Raw genomic sequence first — 23418 nt, forward strand, 5'->3', positions numbered from 1 at the left:
CAAGTTTCTTTTTATTTATTGAACATTCGTTCGTTTAAATAAGGATCAACGATATACGTAGTTATATTAAAAAAAAAAAAAAACTTAAAAGAATAATTCGAGAGAAAAATAAATCGAGCGAAAAAGATTTCGAATATTTACTTAAAACTCCTTTGTTGAAGTTTCGTTTTTCTTTTCCTTTTGCCTTTTTTTCTTTTCTTTTCTCTTCTTCTTCTTCTTTTAGGTCGAGATCAGAAGTTCTAAATGAACAATTCAATAGTGGTCTCTTCCGCAAGAGATCTGTATGTTTTCTTAATGGCTCGATCAGGGTTAGAAACTTCTTAGGAATGAACGAAAAGAGAAGAAAGGAGGGTGAATAGAGAGAGAGAGAGAGATAGAGAGAAGAAGTGAAGTATACTTAAAAAGTAAAGGACGAACTACCATTAACTCGTACATCTTCTTTCCAGTTACGATCCTGCAAAATCTGATATGTTCGTGTGCGTACGTGTGAGATATGATTCCTTGTGTGTGTGTAAAGGGAAGACAGAGAGAGAGAGAGAGAGAGAGAGAGAGAGAGAGAGAGAGAGAGAGAGAGAGAGAGAAAAGTAAAAAAGGAGAGATCTTAAATTTTCACTAAATTATGTATGATCGTGCTATACCTCAAAGTACTTGACGACATAGCCTATCACGTACTCAAAGTACAAGCATTTTTATATATTAATTATAACAGTAATCGATAAGTTTTCAGCATAATTTTCAGTTGTATTGGCTTTCAGTATTAATAATGTCTTGGAAGGTATTATGATAGCGATTCGATTGAGAAATTAATTTTGAGATATCAATGAACGAATAAATACTTCTGTTCGATCTATCGTTTTTCTCGATTCACACTGGTCCTTCTATCCCTTTACGTTTATTTCCACGCCATTAAAAGGAAAAAAAAAGAAAATAGAAAAAAAAGAGGATAGGGAAAACAAAAATCGACCGTCATCACACCGTTAGCACGAACCGGTCTTCTCAGGTTTCGTTTGATACGAAAGTACAGGATCTTCTTGAGGTACTCTTAAAGGCATCAATTTGCGAAGGACAAGTGTGTGACGGTGACAAATTGCTAGGATCGTACTGGAAATTGTTGTCCGTGAGCCGAGTTGGTTAGCCGATCGTTGATGAAAAACCTGTTCTCTCTGCAAAGGAAAATGAATTCTTATTCTTTTTTACTTGTCTGATTTTATTCGTATTCTTTTATCATCTTGGAATATGTTTTTAGAAAAAATCGACGAACTATCCGATTGCATTAAAATAATATTACATTTCGAATTGCTAAAATTGAATGTACTTTTCATTTTTTTTTGTCTTCGTTCATTTTTGTTTCCTCTTCATTTTTTCTTTTTCTTCTTCTTTTTTTATTTCTCTTTCTTTCTTTCTTTTCTTTTCTTTTTTATTTTCTTTTTTATTTTTTATTTTTTATGAGGATGGACGCCTTCATGGAATAAGTTTCGCGTGCGAGAGTTTTTAAACGGGCCGGAGGCTATGGCGATAAAAATTCACCCACTCGGGTGTACTTTTTCTATACTCTTAGGGTTTAAGTCGTAGGAAGAGGGAGAGAGAGAAAGAGAAAGAGAAAGAAAGAAAGAAAGAAAGAAAAGAAAGAAAGAAAGAAAGAAAGAAAGAAAGAAAGAAAGAAAGAGAAAGGAGTTGCGGAGAAAATGGTAGGAGAAATTCCTAAGGGATTTAGGGAAACGCAAAAGTTTGCTCGGGCAATGCGCCGTTAAATTAAATTACAGCGAAATGGTTGCTACGAATTTTCCTACCGGCGATGTAGAGGAAACTCGGAAAAGCGTGCTGCTGTACCGTATCGTGCTATCCGTTCCGTGACTTTCAACGAATAATAAGCTTTTTACAAGAATCGTCAATAATTTATCGCGAATCGATTTTCTCCTACTTTCTTCACGATCTTTTGAAAACTTAAACATTTTATTCTGCCGCGTTCTCTTTCTATATCGTATAAATAGATTCTTTAATGATGTATGCACGCAGCACATAAATTCTGACCTTAGAAATTTTCCATGAGCCAGGGATGGAAAATCAAAGATTCAAGAACTCTGGGTTAGCATTCTGTTTATACGATCGTAAATCGCGGTTTCACACTCGAAAGGGTAGATGCCTGGCAAAGGCATTAGCAAAGCAAAGTGTAGGATATCATTAGGACGGATTTAGAAATACGTAAATGGATATATATATATATATATATTTTCTTTCTGAAAAAAAAAGAAATTGAAAAATGATCATTTTTATTCTCCTCTCCTTAACCTGTCCTTCCTTAACGATTCGAACGATTTCAGGCGACTTAGAAATCCTTTCCATTTTGTTTTCTCCTCGAATGCTGGCAGTTCTTTTTAACATTAGCTACTACCACCTTAGCCAATGGGGATTACGAGAGTAAGAAGACAGTACCGTCGTATTTTACGAAGTCCTCCTTCCTTCTCAATGAGCCACCAACCCTCATTCTTTTGCACTCCATTTATACTTCCCAGCAACCACTTGCTTGTATTACGAAAGCTCGGTGCTATTACTTACCAGTACATTAACATAGTACATCGTTAGCATTCTCTCGGATCTCGCGTTTGCAGTTCGGTGAGTACGAGAAAATCGTAGTTTATATCTTTGCTCCTCGTATTTTGCTTCGTCGCATCGAGAGAAAAGGCACTTTCTCGGAAGAGAAATGGAAGAAGAAACGGGATTGAAAGGAGATTGGCTCGCAATGTTGGATTATCCAAGAGGTGATTGAAACAACAGGGTAGCTCCGCTTATTTTCATCCCTTTCTATGATATTATCTGTTTTCTTTTCCTTTTTCGTTTTTTTTTCTTTTTTCTCTAGTTTTTCTTTTCTTGTTCTTTTTTTTTTTTTTTTTTTTTTTTTTTTGTAAACCCAAGAAACCTTTATGAGCTATCCTATTACGTTCTAGACACTTTTCATATATACGTTCTTTTTTTTTTTTTTTTTTTTTTTTTTTTTTAAGGTTTTAAAGAACGTCAGTTCCAGTAAGATTGAGAAATCCTAACTGTAGGATGATCGATAAGGAAAATGAAGCTATTTCTGTTTCCCTCCTTTTGTATTCGTTCCATTCATTTCCGTGGTATTCTTCGAACGAATGATTTATAAATTAAAGGGAAAAAATACAAAGTAAAAGAAAGAATGAATAGAAGAAAGAGAGAGAGAGAGAGAGAGAGAGAGAGAGAGAGAGAGAGAGAGACAGAGAGAAAGGAAGAAAATATCATGAATCTGTCATTTTAGTTCTCCAGCGCTATCTAATCTTTGCTTTTATCGATTATTTGCTCTTATTGTTATTCCTTTAAAGAGAAATGTAGGATCTCACATCACGGATACATAGAAAGAGGTCAGAGAGGAAGTAAGAGAGTGAACTCTCGTATTCTTAGGTTATTAATCTTAGCTCGTTTACTGTTGTCCCAACAAAACGTTTACTGCAGTTGCAAAAAGCATCACGTTTCCTTCTCAACACGAGAAGATAAACAAGAATTTTTCGCTTGACCGCCCTTCAAGAGTAAATAAAGTAGTTCCTGGAAAAAGTCGTCTTTTGTATCTATGTATGTATGTATGTATGTATGTATGTATGTATGTATGTATGTATGTATGTATGTATATATGTATATATATACGTTTGATCTACACTTGAAAAGAATAAACATCTTCGATATGGATTTACTTACTAGCAATACTTGGTATCCTTCTAACGTTATTTCATTCGTATATTATTATACCTTATCTAAAATATCTAGTTACTAGTACTATATGTTACATGTATATATTAAAGCATATCAATGACTTTATCGTTTCCGTCAAACCGTTTACTTTTAATAAAAAATTCATTTACCGAGAATTTTCTTCGTAATTTGGAGTACTATCACAAGAGATATCGCAAGAGTAAGCCACGTTTATCATCGTTGCGTGCAAGGAAATCTGAAGAGAGATCTGAGGGATAATTTGACGGCTCGTTTCAATGTTATTTGCATTCATGTCCATTAGAAAAAGGTTTCTTCAAATTAAACCATGAAACTGAATTCAATTTAAATATTTCTTTTTGTTTTTCTTTTCCTATAGGTACCTTATAGGTACATATCGTAGGTATTCATTGGATTCATAAATAATATTATTTATGATTTTTATTAATCTTTAAAATATTGATTTCTATCAATTAAAAAAAAGAAAAAAAAAAAATCTGTTTCTTGGTAAAAATGCCCTCTACAAAATAACTAGAATACATATTATATTTGTCCCACAAAATCTCTAACAATTTTTATTTGAAACGCATTTATTTATAAAACCAATAGGATTAAAATTATTTGATATCATTTAAAAATCAGACAATCTGTATATACAAATTTATATTCAATAATATTAAGAAAATTGATAAGATACGATTTAAAACAGTTTCATACGATCGCACCGATCGAATTGATCGATCACGTAAAACACGTTTTTAACAACATAAAATCCGTTCACCACAGAACATATCAATCGCTAAACAATTCTTTTATATTTTATTTGTTACTTAATTTATAACATACATACGTCGTTATAATTAATCTCATTATGATATTGCAACGACTTAGTACGTGTTTTTTTTCATTGATCGAAATAATTAACGTCATTTTTAAAACATGCATACATACTTACGTACATACATAAATACATTCATTTATATATCTTTTCTTACGCATTATTATCATTAAAATGTTCTGTATCGTTGATTGAGAGGATTAACCTCCATTGATTTGATTTCAGGACCATCCGGAGAGAAGCGATCCGTACTCTTCTCCGATAATTTGCTGTTCGCATTGCCAATATCATTGAGCCGGAGTGCTCTGGAATGTTAACGAGGTAAAGCGCGTTCCTGTCTCTTCCTATCTCTTGCATGTATGTAGAGAAACAGAAAGAGAGAGAGAGGAGAGAGAGAGAGGGGGGAGGAGAGAGAGAGAGATAATTATGCGTAGGATTCCGAATGAGTCTCGAGGTTTTGGTAACGAAACTTTAACGAGGGTATTAATGTTCACGAAAGAAAAAGGTTTTAATAAGTCCGCGACGTAATGAAAACCATTCATATAAAAGTTTTCCGCGGTTGATGACGCTTTAATTGAACGGCGCTTTCCGTTAGGCAGATCTTCATTTGGGTTTATCTCTCCTTCTTGTTTGTATATTCTCTCTCTTTACCTTATTCTCTCTCTCTGTCTGTCTGTCTGCCTGTCTTTCTGTCTGTCTATCTGTCTGTTTCTCTCGCTGTATAAGTATCCTTCTCTTTCTTCCTCTTGCTAAAGCGTAACATCTTAACAAGACGTTAGAGATTATTCTTGAGTCCGCCATTTTGAAGCTGCAAGAATAATATCGAATTATGGAGTCTCTTCTCGAAATTTCTCATCAAGGAAAGTAAAGTCCACGATATTTTTTTAAATAAAATCCAACGGGTCTTGTAAGTTCATACGACTTTGTTATATTTGAATTAATTTTATTTATCGATGTTAACGTTACAATCAAATCTTTCGAGATTAATAATAATAAATCATATTTTATAGATCGTATATATGTATATGCAAATATGATTGTAAATCATCGTAACAATAGTAATTGAATTTTGATAGATTTCAATGATCCTCTACGAGAAGAGATACTTTTAAATTTAATGATATATTCATTCATAAGTTAATTCAAAGGAAATAAATTATTGAAATGATTATCAAAAGATTGTTCAAGAGAGTAAAGAATTTATTTTTTCTGTTTATTTTATGAACTCTGTTGAATAGATTAGGTCATACGAAGAAATATGATAACGATCAATAGATTGAAAATTCTCATGGCTGTTTTCGCAAACAGACACTTCACTCTCATTTCTCCGTTCATTTTTATACGTCCTCTTCGTCTCGTAACCATCTGCGTTCGTCACGACAGCTGGCAGATTCATTAATTTTTCATCGACTTTTCTATCATATACATTCTCCACATACCTGTGATAATTTGAAAATAGTGAAATAAACGATATTTGTTAAATCGAAAGATCAATAATCTATGATAATTAAATATATAGATTTTCATTTTGTATTATGTTACATCGATATCTTTCGTGAATTTATTATTAATTGATTATATTTGTAATCACTTCAACGAATAATAGTAATTTAATATTCTATTTAGGTACTCCTGTTAAGATATATCTACGAATTATGTATATCTATTTCACAGATTGAAATTACGAATTTAACTGGATATTGTATCAGTATGCGGGGAAAAAAGTCTAAATTAATTAAATTATCTTAATAATGTTAATAATTAATTAATGAAAGATATATTCGTATGAATATGCATGACAAATTCTAAAATCTAGACGTGTGCTAATTAACCCATATATATATATATAATATAAAAAAACACGTCATTTTATTCGAAGACATTATTTATTTTATTTTTATACATCATATTTCCCTGCTATATTTATTATATTACAGTGTATGGTCTGGGTATGATTTTTAGATATGCTATATTTTTTATGTCTCATCAACCAAAATGTTCTTGATGTTCATGCGAAAGCATTAAAAGTATCTATTTACTTATATCAATGAATTTGTACAAGTTGCGTATTATCACATCAGTAAGTAAACAATAAAAGATAAGGAGATAGGTTCGTTTAATTGTTAAACAGAATTTTTTTCCGTAGCGTTACAGAGTTTAAATAGAAGTCGTTCGGATAACAATAACAGTTTAATGTCTCCGTCATCAAGTTTTTATTAACTAAAGTATAACTCGAGAAAGAAAGTAATAATTAGGAAAGGAGAGAATTTATTTAAGACAAGTGTTTTGGTGTCGTTTTCGTAAGTAAGTTTGTGAAGAAACTTTTGAAGAAACGAGTGATCCCTTATGACTCTGAACCCGTATATTTAAATCTTTTCACTATTAAGATAATGAAAAAAATATTTCTTTCTTTTTTATTTTTTATTCTTTCTTTTTTCTTTTTTTGATTTGCTTAATGCACTTTTTCTTCCGCATCCAAAAGGGTATTGGAATCCGCCGAGTATTGAACGAGAATATAAACCACGATTTCGAAAGTTGATCGATCGGCAATATTGTAAAAATAAAAAAAAAAAAAAAAATGAAAAAGCCCGAAAAACTCCACTTTTATGAATGATAATATGATTGAATTTTCCCATAGACGTTTGCGATATATTTTTTGTTACTTTTATCATGATATACTTAAATGTTGAAATATCTGGAAATTAAATTTCATGATGAATTTATAACATGTTATTTAATAAATCGAAAAGAATAATGTACACAAGAGAATATTTATAATGTTTTAGTAAATTGTTTAATAATAGACAATATATAATAATAATAGAAAATATTATAACGATTTCATTACGAAAGAATTACATTGCGATGAATTGAAAAGAAGATGTGTAGCTAATTCAAAAACAATGTAAAACGCGACCGTAATAGATAGGAGATTTCATTTATTTAACATATCTAATATATAAGATTAACTTTCTCTATTTGCAATTATTTGTTTCATTATATTTTTTTTTCTTTTTTTTTTTTTATGAAAGATGAGACTAGAATAATTTAAAGCAAAGAAAAAGAAAATATCAATTTAATTATAATAGATGACGAAGAAGTACGTGACGGGGTTCTTATACAAATCATATTTTAAATTGATAATTCAATCTCTTACCTTATAAGAAAGTTAAACTCACGTAATTTTTCTCTCTGATACATCTGTATGAAATGATTTCTACAAAATTGCTTTGAATAAATCACTTCGAGCATAGAAAAAAAAAATAAAAAAAAAAAAAAAATAAATAAAGAAAAAGAAAAAGAAACATAACATATATATGTCTAATTATAATGCATACCATCTCTACAAAATTGCTTTTGAATAAATGATCTTGGGGAAAAGAAAGAAAAAAAGAAAGAAAAAAAGAAGAAAAAGAAATAAAAAAAAAAAAGACAGGAAAGAAACGAATGACATTACCAAAAAGTTTGAGTATCTAGATAATGAAAATGTATTCGGCGTCGTGTACACAGTGATTGATAAAGAAAAGTATAAATAAATTTAGGTAATTTATTTAAGTTTATTTACATACAAATCATAATTTCGTATATCGGTCGATAATTAAAAGCTTAAAAGCGCACGTTATCGATAAGATTTTATTCTAACATAATTTTCTAACGAAAAATTTATAAGTATTATAATCTATCATCGTTCATGGTCATAGAAGATTTTTTATAACGTTTCTTTTTTCTTTCTATTTTTTTTTCTTTTTTCTTTTTTTTTTTTTTTTTTTACAAATCCAGCATTAACAGTTTTATCAGGTATTTCGTTATTATTTCAAAACAAAACAAACAAACAAGCAAAATATATGTATATGTATATATACATGTATGTAGTTCTGTTTATGTAGAAATAAATTCATAACTCTTAATACGTCGTACTTAAAATTAAATCCATTAAAATCTTCTTTAAAAATGAAAATTAAGCTTGAGCGGGAGAGTCGTATTAGTCGTGTTAAAAGGAACTAAAGAAAGCGTCGGACGCTTTTTGAATTATGAAAGCGGACACACCTATATCGCATTCGTGAAAACGTTTTCTCTCTCATTTTGCAAATGGCTTTCGGAGTCTTTAGTAGTACGCTCGGGAGGCAGGACAATGTAGCCAACGGCATGTAAGTCCTGTGGAAAGGATCCACGTCTCTCAACAGCCACGTTTCTTTCATTTCTCGATCCACGTTACTCGCACTGCACGAGACAAATTCTTTTTGTCTTCTCTCTCTCTCTCTCTCTCTCTCTCTCTCTCTCTTTCTATGTATATATATATCTTCTCGTATCCACCCACTCCTTCCTCCCCACTGCATGTTCTTCTCGTCACCGTGTTTTCTTTCGCAGTAGTTACTCTTCGTTTTTAGCTTTACTTCTTACTTAACGAAAATTTAAGTGTTTCTCGCATGTCGACTAACGAGTTTTTCTCTTGCTCTTTAATAATGTCTTTTATAAGAAAAAAGTATACCTATTTCGCAATTTTAAAATTTACTTTAAGTCGGTACCTTTTGCTTGCAATAGACAAATTATGAATAGAACTTATGAATATTGTAACCAGTATAAAATTATTTTATGATACCCTTTATTACCCTTATTAATTTCTTTCTTTTCTGACTAGCAGAAAACTTGTTTTATATTATAATTGAAATAAAAACAACATGAAAGCGAGAAAATGGATATTTGAATTTATTATAGAGGAGTAATAGAAAAAAACGTTAAAATCTTAGTGAGCACAGTTAAATATGTACTTAATTTAATTTGTCACGTTCAAGAAAGTTTCAACTTCCATTTTTCTCCGTTTTCAAACTCGACAGGAAAAATTGTATGGGCATTGGTGAAAGGTGTATGTGTGTGTGTGTGTGTAGTTCGGAGGTACGTAAAAGTGCATAACACCCGTGCTTTTATCGTAATTTTATTGTTATTCCGTTAGAAAAGAATTTTTCTTGGAACTACTTTCGAGTTTAATATAAAATGAAGGACGGTATCAAATAAGCTTTTGAAAATTTTCAAGCAAACGTCACAGAATATAGAATAGGATCCTTTCATGTACGTACAAATATTTCTCACTTAATTACAAATAATTCGTTTTACAAATATTTTATTAAATTTTCTAATGAAATTATTTACTATTATGCCATTGTATATTAATCATATATTTCAAAGGAAACATTTGAAGGATAACGTATAATCAATCTATCGAATACTTTGCCATATTAATACTTTTCATCAATTTTTTCGAACAATTTTTTCTTTTTTTTTATCTATGAAAGAAAAAGAAAGACATGTTTATTGTACGTATCACAAATATATATATATATATATATATATATATATATATATATATATATATATATATTTGATAATAGGAATATACATATGATATAAGAGAAAATTAACGTATTCAAAAAAATTATCATTACGCAAGAAGAACACGAATAATTATTTAAAAAACGATAAAGATCTAAAGATATGTATCAATTTGTTGCGTATCTTTTGAATATTGTATTACCTTTGTGTATCATCATTACGTATCACTGTTGCATAATTATTCATATAAAAACAAAGAAATGGATTTGTCCTTTATCCATTAACATTAATACACAATTGTGATACACAATAACAGGGGATACACAAATTAACAGAGTTTCTAGGGAATGTTCTAAAGAGTGAGAAAAAAAGAGACAAATAAGAGTGAGAGAAAGAGAGAAAAAGAGAGAAGGAAAGAGAAAGAGAAAGAGAGAGAGAGAGAGAGAGAGAGAGAGAGAGAGAGAGAGAAAGAGAACAGAAAGAGAGAACAGAAAGAGAATGAGAGACAAAAAAAAGAGAAAGAGACAACGACGACGGTATCGATGGAGCTTCTTTTTTTCTTTTATTGTGTGAAAACACGAGGCTCAGCCTGAAGGTACTTACACGTGTGCTTAGCCCCGTGTAAACGTTAGATCCTTCCTCTTTTCTTGGTTTTTACCCCCTCGTAGAAACGTCAGCGTAACAATGGTCGCCGAGTATAACGTTGTTCTCCCTCCCTCCCTTCTTCCCTCTGTTTCTCTCTCTCTCTCTCTCTCTCTCTCTCTCTCTCTCTCTCTCTCTCTCTCTCTCTCTCTCTCTTCGCGTTCTTTTGCACGGACGCGCTTTACACGTCTCTACGTGGAGAGATATACACCAACGTCCGAGATAGAAGTATTCCTTAGAGCTCGGAATTCAGTCTCGACGTATCTGTCATGTCAACGTTTATTTTCGCGATCTTACACTCTCCTCTTTATCTTTTTTCATCTCTTTTTCTCTTTCTCTTTCTCTCTTTCTCTTTCTCTCTGTTTCTCTCTCTCTCTTTTTTTTTCTCTTTATTTCTTTCTTTCTTTCTCTATCTTTTGTTCCTTTCAACAAACTCGACCATATCGTTCCTTTTTCTGTATGAGCAAGTAATCTGAAATGTCGCATGAACTTTCCTATCTTGGAATCGACATTCTAGTTGAAAAAAATTAGGCTCGAGATAAGAAAAGGCATTCTTTATTCCGACTTTCTTTCAATAGATTCTGTATGGTTCGTCTTGAATCGAAGAAGAAATCTGTGATTTGATGTAGAAGAATGGAACGAAAAGATGAAAAATTCTCTCGTTATACGTTTCTCTCTCTTTCTCTCTCTCTCTCTCTCTCTCTCTCTCTCTATCTATCTATCTATCTCATCCTATGTATATATATATATTTCTTTTTTTTCTTTTTTTCAATTTGAGATATAAAAAAAGAACAATTTTTATAAAGATTTGTTGATATCGCGAGTTATTAATATTTCGCGATTTACATAGAGAGACCTTCCTTCCATTCGAAGAGTGGGAGAGAAACGGACGACGTTGGAGAACAAATCGCAAAGTGGAACATCCGGGTGAGCATTCAGTCCCGAGTGTAGTTGGCGAAACTACAATGGCCGAGTTTCGTAGAAGCGACTTTGTTAACGGACGGCCATCTCTCGCTCCAACGCCGCTCTATCTCGCGTCGTTTTAACGTAAGTGTTACGAGTAATTCGATGGTCAGTCAAGTCAGTGGAAAATTAATCGATATTTCGTGCAATAAACGTCAGACAAATATTTGCACTTTTCGATACTATATTATAAACGATCATGTTTTTGTTCTTTTTTTTTTCTTCTTTTCTTTTCTTTTCTCTTACGTTTCTTTTTTTCCTTTTCTTTTTCTTTGTTTTTCCCCTCCTCGTTAAACGTGAACGTTATCGATCATTATAATTAGAATAATAAATAATTTATAAAGATAATGATTGTTATGCGATTCATAAATATATGCATTCGAACATATTGAAAAATAATCCATTGTAATATAAATGGAATACCGGAAGAGAAATATTTCTGTCAGAGATTAAACAATAAATATCAAATATTGAATATTATTTATCTAATGGAAATGTTCATTCGAAATTCATCGAATGTAGAGAAAATATAGAAAAATAATTAGCAGAAAAAATAAAAAGAAAAAAAAAAAGATTATGACATGAGAACACATAATAGTGGAGAACTTTACAGATCATAGTTTCCATTACTAGAATCATTTCGAAGAACCTAAATTGTAACAGACATGAGAACAGCATGTTCTCACTTACAAATTTCTCGACTATAAAGAATAATGCGGCATAAAATCCGTGGAATAAAAAATATATTCGTTTCTTTATATCATTTCTTCATAAAAAGGAGAACCGAGAGAGAGAGAGAGAGAGAGAGAGAGAGAGAGAGAGAGAGAGAGAGAGAGAGAAAGTAAAAAAGAAAAAGAAGAAAAAAAGTATAATAACGTTAATAATGATATAATTCGTTCATTCTTTTATTTGTATATAATATTAATAACGTTGATTAATTTCATCGAAAGGACATTTAGTTCCAATGGCTTCTCGTTTCGTTCGTAAAACGAATTTGAAACCGATCCCGAAGCCTTATCCAAGGAACTTCTTCGAACGTAAATGTAGGAGAAGAAGAGGAAGGTTTCGAAAGTAGTAGACGATATCAATCGACATGGCCGGAGGATATATGTACGCGAACACTCACACTTGCGATTGATATTCGCCGATCTTTCCTCGCGTTTCCGCATAGAGAACTCTCCGTGAGCCGGTTCTTCGTGCCGTGCCGTGCCGTGGCGAACTTTGTGAATCCGATTTGAACTTCCAATCACGTTTGTGTCTACCACGGTCTCGTGAGTAATCAGAAAGGTTTTATTCTCGTCTCCCTTGACGCATCACCTACGCTTCGTTTATCTCTCTCTCTCTCTCTCTCTCTCTCTCTCTCTCTCTCTCTCTCTCTCTCTCTCTTTCTCTCTATCTCTCTATCTATCTATTTATCTGTATCTTGGTGATAACTTTATTTTCAATTACTTTTAATCCCATCTCTTTCAGCTCTTCTAAACAAATACTTATGTTAGATAATAGAATTTTGCACTCTAAACGTATACTTATAGATAGTATTAAAGAAGTACAATAAGAAATATAAAATATGTATTTACGTAATAATTACGATTTTATTTCTTAATTATAAATTATATTGATTGATAAAAGTTTGACAGAATTGTTTTTTATAATAAAAATTAATCTTGTAAAATTTGTACGAATATATCTATGAAATTTCTTACTCAGGTATCTAATCTCTATATATATGAGAATAGTTTTTGCTAGGAATTAATTGAATTAATTAGTTTTCGTATGAATTCATTGCGTAATTAATTGTAATTTATATTTTTTCTATTAGGAAAAAAATATCATTTATTTATACAAATACAATAATTCCTTGAAACACTTTAGTATGGATATATAGATATATAATCTATGAAAAAAAGGGAGGAAAAAAGGTATAGAAAATCGATAACAAATCAGCACTTGATATTTATCTTATCGTATATTACACTAGTAAAATTCAACTTTGGTCTAGTTTACAACTAGAGACTATACCTCGTAAAGGATGTAATCTCCGAATGAGGACCGTTCAAAGTGTTATCTCGAGCAGGTCATCTCTTCGGCCTGCAATTCCTGCGACCAATTTCGCCGGTTATTACGATCGTCGAAACATTATCTCTCTGTGTTAATTGGATCACTACAATAAACATAGCATGTAAGTTCTAGAAACCTTGTTTATCTTACCCTCCGTCTCTCTCTCTCTCTCTCTCTCTCTCTTTCTCTCTCTCTCTCTCTGTATATATATATATATATATATATATATATATATATATATATATATATATATGTATCCTCTAGTTGTATACCTTGATTATTAGGCTATAGAACATGCTGTTTATACCTATCAGCCAAATCTCTTCCTACTTAACAACATTACAGATAGGATGCTTAATTGACTTCTTAGTTCTACAACATCAACTTAATTCTTTGTTGACATCTATATTCTATATTTATCTCTCTCTCTCTCTCTCTCTCTCTCTCACTCTTTCTCTCTCTTTCTCTCTCTCTTTCTTTCTCTACCTCTTTCTGTTTGTCAAAATATAATCCTATAATTGAGATCAAGTTTTATACAATATAATCTCATAATTTCGATCTGATGTATATTAAATCTGACGTATATTCATCTATCCATCTAATCTGTCTATTTATTTATCTATCTATCAATTTATTTATCAATCTATCCATTTAAATCTCTACGTATTCATAATGTTCATGCAATTTATTTTTTCCGCATACGAAATTATCGTCACGATTTTCTCGGAAAAAGTCATATCCAGTTTGAAGAGCCGTGAAATCGAGCGCGAATCGCGCCACAGGCATGAATTTGATTAGCCGTCCGAGTTCGCGCTTTCTCGTCCGAGGTGCCGTTTAAACCCTTCCGGGTACAAGTTTCTACGAGCCACACAATCCTCTACGACGTGCTCGTGTCGCGTTAGAAAGGGGTGTGTGAGTGTAGCTAGCCAACTGGGGCTAGTTTGCGGACTGTGTCAGTGACCTGCAGGACAGCCCATTTACCTGCCCATTTACTTGTTCACCTTCGAAGTTCGCTAATTTTCTCTCTCTATCTCTCTCTCTCTCTCTCTCTCTCTCTCTATCTCTCTCTCTCTCTCTCTCTCTCTCTCTCTCTCTCTCTCTCTTTCACTCTTTCTCTCCCTTTCTCTTTTTCTTTTTCTCTCTTTAATAGTTACGAAAGATATTATACGATTCTTTATTAATGCTTAATGGTGTCTGGTTAACATTGCAAGTCGCAAAATACTCTCAAGTTTCGCGTTTAAAATTCCTTCATAATACTGGCTATTAGAATTTTTAATAAGAAAGAAGATCATATTTTCTCTCTCTCTCTCTCTCTCTCTCTCTCTCTCTCTCTCTCATCTCCCTTCCACATAAAAAAAGAAAAAAAATTTTTCCGTAATTCGTGCCCAAAAAAATTGATGAGGTAATTGCGATGTAATTTTTTTTCTGTGAAATTTTATATCTTCTCATCTGTATACGTAGACTATGTCGTTATTAAAGAGAATGGAAAGAAAAATAAGAGAGAAACTTACTCGGTTTATGCGAATGAAAAACGTCTTTGCGTTTTCGCGGAAAACGAGACATGGAAGTGAGAAGAAAGAAAGAAAGAGAGAGAGAGAGAGAGAGAGAGAGAGAGAGAGAGAGAGAGAGAGAGAGAAAGAGAGAAAGAGAGAAAGAGAGAAAGAGGAGTGTAAGAAGGCGAGTTTCGAGAGAAGGTGAGGTAAGTCTCTGTAGTCACGTAACGACGTTTCGTCGGGGTCACACGGTGGCCTCTCGACCTCCACTGAGGAGGCGAAGTCCCGCTGAGAGAAGTAGATGTTAACTTTAAACTCGAACGTTCGTTTGCCGATCGAAAAAAGGAGAATATTTTTTCTTTCTTTCTTTTGTATTTTTTTTTTTTTTCTAATTTCTTTAAATTATTTTTAGTCTTACTCGATCATCGATCGAAGGTCATCTCAAATATTAATTGAAATATATAATTATCGGATATATATATATATATATATATATATATATATATATATATATATTCTTTTTCTTTTCGTCTTTCGATAAGAAACGTAAGTAATGTCTCCTTGATGGTAAATCGAAAAACGTTTATTCGATAGGATGGTAAAGCGAATAATAGAACGTTCAAGTACCGTAAGGGTTAGATAGGTACTTATTTGGCGACGTTCCAAGGACATATGGTACGTCCGAACGGAATGTCCATTACTCCATTAGCGGGTCACCCTGTTAACTCTTTATGGCTGCTCTACTATATGAGCCTAGTGCTTTCCATCGTTGGAAGCGAAACTTAATGCTTCGTATTTCGTATCTCGGATTACGGTAAAATCGTTTCGATGTCTATTCTGTCAGTTGAAGAGAAATATATATATGTATATATGTATGTATGTATATTTGATAAAGGAAGTATAATGGAAATAGAGAACCAGTTCTCGTTCAATAAGTTTTCAAGACTAATTCTCAATTCCTGGTTTAGTTATGAATTTTTTTTTATTCACATACATATATATATATATGATATATAGTCCAGGATATAGAGGAGAAAATGAAAAGGACATAATTTTTTAATTGATTGATCTTGCAATAAATTGATTCGAAACTAATTAAATTATATATCTTGATTAAATTTTATGTAATTATTAATGGAGTGTATAATTTTTGATTATTACAATGAATTATTTATTTTTAATAAATTTCATATTTTCTAATGAATTTTGTTTTCTGATAAATGTTTCATTCTCTAATAGATTACATCTTGAACCTTTTCATGAATTATCGACTTTTCAATATACATTTTGCAATAGATATATGAGTATGTCAACGAAAAGTATCCACCAAAATTATTAATGATATCTAGTGAGTTTTTCGAAAAACGCAGGGGACAAGTTAATTTTATTTTCAAAGGGGACAGATCCTTGTCATAAATTCACTTACTTTGGAGTAATCCCCTAAGGAGGGTGACAACTCTCTCAAAAAATTTAATATATATATATATATATATATATATATATATATATATATATATATATATATTAGGTATGATTCACTGTAATTTCATTTTAAAGTGTTATGTTGTACATGTTATCACGGAAGATGGTTATTAATAAATGCCGCTTGGTAATCTTAACGCGAAGAGCAATTTTGTTTCTTGGAATAGTACGTTAACTTCCATCAAATTGAAATTCAATTTTTTAGAAAGCAATTCAAAAAATGGAGGTCGACATACCGTCGTTTCTCGTTTTTTTAATCTTTTTTTTTCTTTTGAATCACGTTTTAAATAAAACGATCTTTCTTTCGACGTTTTTTCTTTCTCCAAGGAAATTGATTCGTTGTGCTTTGATTCATTCTGTTTAAGAAAAAAGAAAATGTGGAGATCCGTATCGACGGATGTGAATGTGGTAACGAAGAATAAAAAGAAGGTCCAAGATTATTAGTATTATTATATTGTATCTTGTAAAACGCTTGTGGATGCAATTTCGTGCATCGATGAGCTGGCAAATTTCTCAACGTCAAACACATTTTCCATGCCACAATGACTGCTTCGGGAAACGATTCGCTCGGTTTTCATCGAGTTTTCAACCAGTTCTTCGTTTAATATCTCTTTCCAATTTTTGTTTTTTGTATTTTCTTTTTTATTCCCTTTGCCCTTTTTTTTTTTTTTTTTGAATCCTTCGACTGTGAAATTCATATATACGTGTAAATAGTGTGGCAGAGAAGAGAGAACATGCTAGTATAACTATTATTGGTGTTTTCAATATTATATAGTAAGAATAACAAATTCATATAAATATATGACCTATATGACCTTGTCCTTTCACATATTTTTATATTATATATGTCTTATTTTTTATTTAGATTCTGACTCGTTGAAAATAGCCGGATTTAAATCCAATAGATCTTTATTTGTGACAACAGTAGAAACAGTTAGTTTACGATATGGATAAAGTTGAGATATATTATTATATGTTGGGATTGCCAACAATATCAGTTAGATTTGAATGAGTCAGGATATGAATGATAAGGCGTCTAGTAAACGATTGATATATCACGAAATTGTATCTCTAAAATAAGGTTATATTGAACATATGTTTACACGAACTTGTTTTTCTTATTTTGATGTACTGAATCCATCAGTGAAGTTATATGTGTTCACGTATTTTGATACATCCTTGTATATTGTTACGAGATTTGGCATCAATCTATATATAGATATTTGGAAGATACGAAGAATGTATCATTCATTAGTAATAAAGAAGAATGGTTTCTATGCACAACAAAAAGAGAAGTGATTTTCTAACACTGTCAAAGAACCGTATAGGAACGCGCAAATTATTAGCTTAGAACGAAACGTTATTTTAATTAAAGCCTTTGGAATATTAATTATGTGATCGAATACCTACTATCACGCGTTCATGACGTGAAATAACATATATAAAAACACACACATATATATATATATATATATGTATATGTCTCTTTAGAAAGTCACCGATTACTAACAAAATGCATGTATCTATGTTCCTCGCACGTTCGCGCAATAAATTGTCAGTAGAACATGCTTACCAAACTAATATAGTATTTGGCATATCGTTGTATGTCGTATAGCAATCGAAAACAAAAATAAAAGAAATAAAATGTCATGTTTACAAAAATGTAAAATCCGACGTGAAAGTAATTCACCGATATATAAGGTTTATCGCGTATAAAGTTTGTACGTAGATTCATATTTTCGAATTAATTATACGAGTTTTGATTATTATTCTTTTTATTACTTTGCATTGTAATATATTCAATATATTTATATGATATCATAAATACATTATTAATATCATTTATTGACACATTGCATTAATATTATAATGATTACCTAATATATTTTTCATTTCACTGTGATCGTCTTAGTCTGAGATAGACAATCACGATAATACGATGATGAAGAATAAAGAAAAGAAAAAAAGTAAAGAATAGAAATAAAAAAAGATAAAATAATTCTCGTATGCGAGAAATAATTCAATAAGGAAGAAATAATTTCGTAATAATGTGACATGCATAAAAAAAAGGTACGACGCTTTTTCACTCTGACGCTTATTTTCTTAATGGATACTTTTGAATGAATGCAAAGATCGAAATCGAATTTGCGAGATTCGCTGAGTTATAAAAAGATCTATTAAGAGCGTCGTTCTTGGTTCTCAATTGAGCATTTCATCGAAACGAAACGAATTCGATTGGTTGCATCTACGGAGAAGGTTGCTTTTCCGGCAATACGTAGTGAAGCCTTTAGTGTAAAGTGTCGCCCCGATAGTAATGGTTTCTAAAAGGGAAGCTTGCTACTTGGCCACGTACGAGTTTCTCAAAGAGGGTGGAGCAGCTCGTTCGGTACTAACGTTTCTTCGATAGCCTGTGCGATTTTCTTTCTTTCTCTCTTTCTTTCTTTTTTTCTTTCTTTCTTTCTTTCTTTCTTTCTTTCTTTCTTTCTTACTTCCTTCCTTCTTTCTTTTATTCTTTCCTTTTTTGTCTCAGCTTACTCGAGACAATAACGTATCCACACTACTCGTGTCCGTAAATGGAGCTTCTCTTGAAGTCGGACGGAAATGAGAATAAAAGCTTCGACGTCTAAAAGTTTTCGAAAACCTTGACGACAATCATCTCGAAATATTTCTTTTGAAAAAATCCTATCTTTCCTTTTTCTTCTTTTCTCTTTCTTTTTTTTTTTTTTTTGAATCCTCTATCAAATTCTTGAATTAATAGCCATTCCTGTATAATAAATCTATATATCTAATATTAATAATTACTTTGAAATTGATAAGATCATTATTTATCGTGATAATATGATCCATAATATTTTCAAAAAACAAATAATAATAATAATAAAAAATAACAAAAAACTTAAAAACAAAAAGGATAAAATTGCTCGTATAATCTTTTAGCGAAGGATGTCAAATGCTATAAAAATAGACGTTAGAATAAATATATTCTCTCTTTCTTTTCGAAAATCCAATTGCTTTTCCGGTAAACGAAATACGTAGACGTTCTCGTTGACTTGGTTATGATACGCTAGAAATAGCTTTTTCTTTCTCTCTCTCTCTCTCTCTCTCTCTCTCCCTCTTTCTTTCTTTCTCTCTTTCTCTTTCACTCCTTTTTACCAAGCTTTTCACATTTTGGAGTCTTTCAAGATGCCGACTGCGTAAAGCTAGCAAATAACCTATAAGCATAGCCTTTCATCGTTCAGATTTTACTGGAAATTCGGTTCTTTCCCAAGCGCCACAGTAACACTCTTAGCTCCTTCTCGTATCGCTTCGAATTGCACAGAACCGATTCCCCTTCCCCCCACTTCCCCCCTTTATCCCGCCAAGCTCCTCACGATTTCGCTGGAGCAGACAACTTCGTGAAAATTGACGGTACTTGGTACGAAAGCGAATTTCAACTTCTTTACTTCGGCTAACGCCTTTCTCTCGAGCAACGTATGAAACTAAAGCCGTAGTATCTTCTCCTCTCGATTCCGACGCCTTTGTATAATACGAAAGTGAGAAAGTTTCTAGGTTGTTTGCAGTATATTACGCGTAGAATCGCGATACTTTTACGATATCTATAAAAATAAAAGGAGAAACGAAGAAAACGGGGAAGGAATCAAGGAAATTCGAGAAAAATAAATAAAGAAAGAAAATTCGAACTAGACGCGGTACGGATCGTTTGAAAATAATCGATGAAAAGTTCTAAGAGAATGGATTATTTAATTTCAAACTTTAATGCGTTAGAAATTCGAATTGAGATGAATATCATTCTCGTGATATAAGTACAAAGTAAGTAAGTAAGTAAGTAAGTAAGTAACTAACTAAGTAAGTTACTTACTTACTTTTACATATCCATCCAAAAGCACTCTCTTTCTATCGCGCTTAATATTCCCTGATAAAATTCAAATGAACGCACAATGTATCAAATACGTTTATCTACGTTCTCGGAGCTTAAACGAATCTTTGAACAAATGCGCGCATTAACGTTACAATGAATGACTGAATATGTTCGGTTCAAATTCAATTAGATGCATGAAATATAACATTTGGAAAAAAGCGAAACGCTTTTTACAGTTTCTCTTCATTTTTCTTTTTTTCTTTTATTTTGTTTTTCATATCTGTATTTTACTTGGTACCTGTCCAATTCGATTTATAGTAGAAACCAATGACATTTATGAGATATATTTCAATGTTTAAAAGAAAATTTCGAAAAGAGAGAAAGAGAGAGAGAGAGAGATCTTTTCTCGTGAAAAAGCGTCTGCTTTCATTGTTTGGTTTTTGTCCATTTGAGAGTTGAGTTATGATCCCGAGACAGGATACGGAAAAATGTAAGACGATGAAATAAACTTTGGTAAGAATCTTGAATGATGACAGAATGTTTACGAGCTTACTTATTTATGAAAAATGACACATATTCTTTACACGTATAATTATTATTATAGACAACGGGAAATTTCTATATACGAACATGGAAACTGTATTAAATGATTTTACACAAATTTTTATAGTAACATGTCGAAACCGTATTCTCAAAATAATAACATGTTACAGGAAGATTTTCATTATTTTATTATTATTGTTTTTGTTATTATTATTATAATTATTATTATTATTATTATTATTATTATTATTATTATTATTATTATTATTATTATTATTATTATTATTGTAATTGTTAATCGATATAAATTGTAGCTCGGATCAAAATGGCTCGTTCGTCAAATTATTTAAATCACAGGAGATACATTCGAACGATCGTTCCCGTTATAATAATATCGATCTAAGTCTTGAATTTTACCTTTTATAGACGATCATTTATCAACTTCCGTATTGGTAGTATCGCTAACGGGTAAAACTAATGGATCGAACGTTAAAGGTATTTCAACTCGAACATATTAGCGTTTTTCTCCCTCTCACATTAATGTAAGTTATCATGTGAATTTATTTATGATGTTAATATGGTACCGGTGGAAAGATTTTTATCGACAATTAGTAATCCTTTTAATGACCTTATTAGCGTATTTTCGAATACAAAAGCGTTAGTTTGATTGAAATTTTGTTTCTTTTTTTCTTTTTTTTCCTTTTTTTAATCTATCTTTCATTTATTAACGTTATTAAGCTTTTCATTGAAAATCATTAATAATCGAAAAATAAATAATGCATATTTATTGTATTTCATCTATATGATAAATTTAACAAAAGAACTGTTAGAACGAATTAATTCGTACGATATTTGTTTTATTTATTATTTCTTTTATTTTCTGACGCAACTGCGGGAGGAGAAAAAATATATTTACGAAATTTCGGGAAAAAAGTAATATACTTTTTATTTCCTTTTTTTCAAAATTTTTACCAACGTTAAAATCTATGCATAATTGCACAAACTCAACGTACCTGGGCTTCAAAATTTAGTACGATTTTTTTTTATTAAAAGATCTCAGTCTCATTTATGCACCGCTTTAGTGTTGTCCGCTCGCAGATTATTTTCTCTCTTTTTATTTATTTATTTATTTTTTTTTTTGTATTATACGCTTCTGCCTTATGTACCTTTCGTCGCAAGATAGAACCGACAAGATTAAATTTTTAACTCCTTTATAAGCCATGAGGAAACTGCAACTGCAGCTGCAATGAAGTGCTTTAATTATATTTACTTAACATCGTAAACAATTTTATCATTATAACTTAATGATCATGTATAATCGAGTTAACCTCCGAGGTTAATTGTCAAATGTATAATTATAACGGATTATACTTAGTTGTAATGAATTTCTATGAATTAATCCAAAGAAGCTTGTTTTGTTTATTATTATTAAATATAGTAGACCAGAAATAATAGTGGATATAAAATGTCTTCTTTTTCTTTTCTTTTCTTTTCTTTTCTTTTCTTTTCTTTTCTTTTCTTTTCTTTTCTTTTTTTTTCAAGTAATTAATCAAGTTGATAAATGTGATAAAAATATGATCGATAATTCTAATGTTAAGATGGCGTATTAATTTTTGATTTTATATATTCCATTTGATTAAACAATAGTTAACTATTTTTCATAGCATAGATTAATAACGGAACGTACAAAAGTGTAGCAACATACAAAAGCAATATCTTATCATATTTTAGATATCTTATCATTTTTAATATTTTAGAGACATATACTTTAAAACGACGGAGGAGAATTTTTTTTTCTATAACTGTATTGATTCATTCAAAAAGAAATAAAAAAAAAAATAAATAAAGAGTAATCTTTTTATATGACAGCAGTGTCACGGTGGCTTTTCTCTCGTTAAATCGAGATTCTATTAAATATGACGAATAACGAAAAGAGTAAAGGAACCTTCGAGCGATCGCGAACATTAATAAACTTCATTTAAAACGATCGGCCAATCCTGTTCAACGTGATATGCCGTTGAATAGCATTAAACGTCTATATTATTTCGATATTAAAGAGAGAATTGCGATGAGCTCACACGCCGGGGTAATTTACTTTCCGTAATGATATTACACTTTTATTCGACACCGATCGTATATTCGATCGACATTACATTTCGATTAACTAGCAAGTAAAATCGCAGAAATAAAAGCGATAACGTGCGATAACGAACGATCGACCTAATGATTACTTATGATCATTTAGTCGTGAATAAAGTAAACGCAATTTTATAACGTATGAGATATTATCCAATTTTCAAGATCGTTTTTCGAGAAACGAATAATCATGATAGAAGGGAGAACAAAAATTTATTTTTTCCTTTGAACTTTATCGTACGTTTATTACATTATTATCTAAGAGAATAGATATAAAGTATGGTATAATAATTTTGTCATATCATTTTCTCATTCCAGACGATAAAAATGCGGTGACGTTGAAGGATTATTGAAGA

At 31.2% G+C, this 23418-nt stretch overlaps 1 protein-coding gene across 11 annotated transcripts in view; it reads left to right on the forward strand.

Annotated features, from left to right (window-relative positions):
* LOC124426743 (putative polypeptide N-acetylgalactosaminyltransferase 9) overlaps positions 1 to 23418 on the forward strand; it is a 174126-nt gene that overhangs the window by 98416 nt on the left and 52292 nt on the right. For 9 of the 11 annotated variants that reach the window (XM_046968815.1, XM_046968809.1, XM_046968807.1 and 6 more), the window contains 2 exons: positions 4784 to 4879; positions 23381 to 23418. The exon at positions 23381 to 23418 is cut by the window's right edge and continues 743 nt beyond it. The gene's annotated coding sequence lies outside the window, so the exon portion shown is untranslated. Of the gene's footprint in view, positions 1 to 4783; positions 4880 to 11378; positions 11576 to 23380 lie in introns of all 11 variants that reach the window. The other 2 variants (XM_046968804.1, XM_046968808.1) reach the window with 1 other exon arrangement.

The sequence above is a fragment of the Vespa crabro genome, chromosome 9 (assembly GCF_910589235.1).
Source record: "Vespa crabro chromosome 9, iyVesCrab1.2, whole genome shotgun sequence".
NCBI lineage: Eukaryota > Metazoa > Arthropoda > Insecta > Hymenoptera > Vespidae > Vespa > Vespa crabro.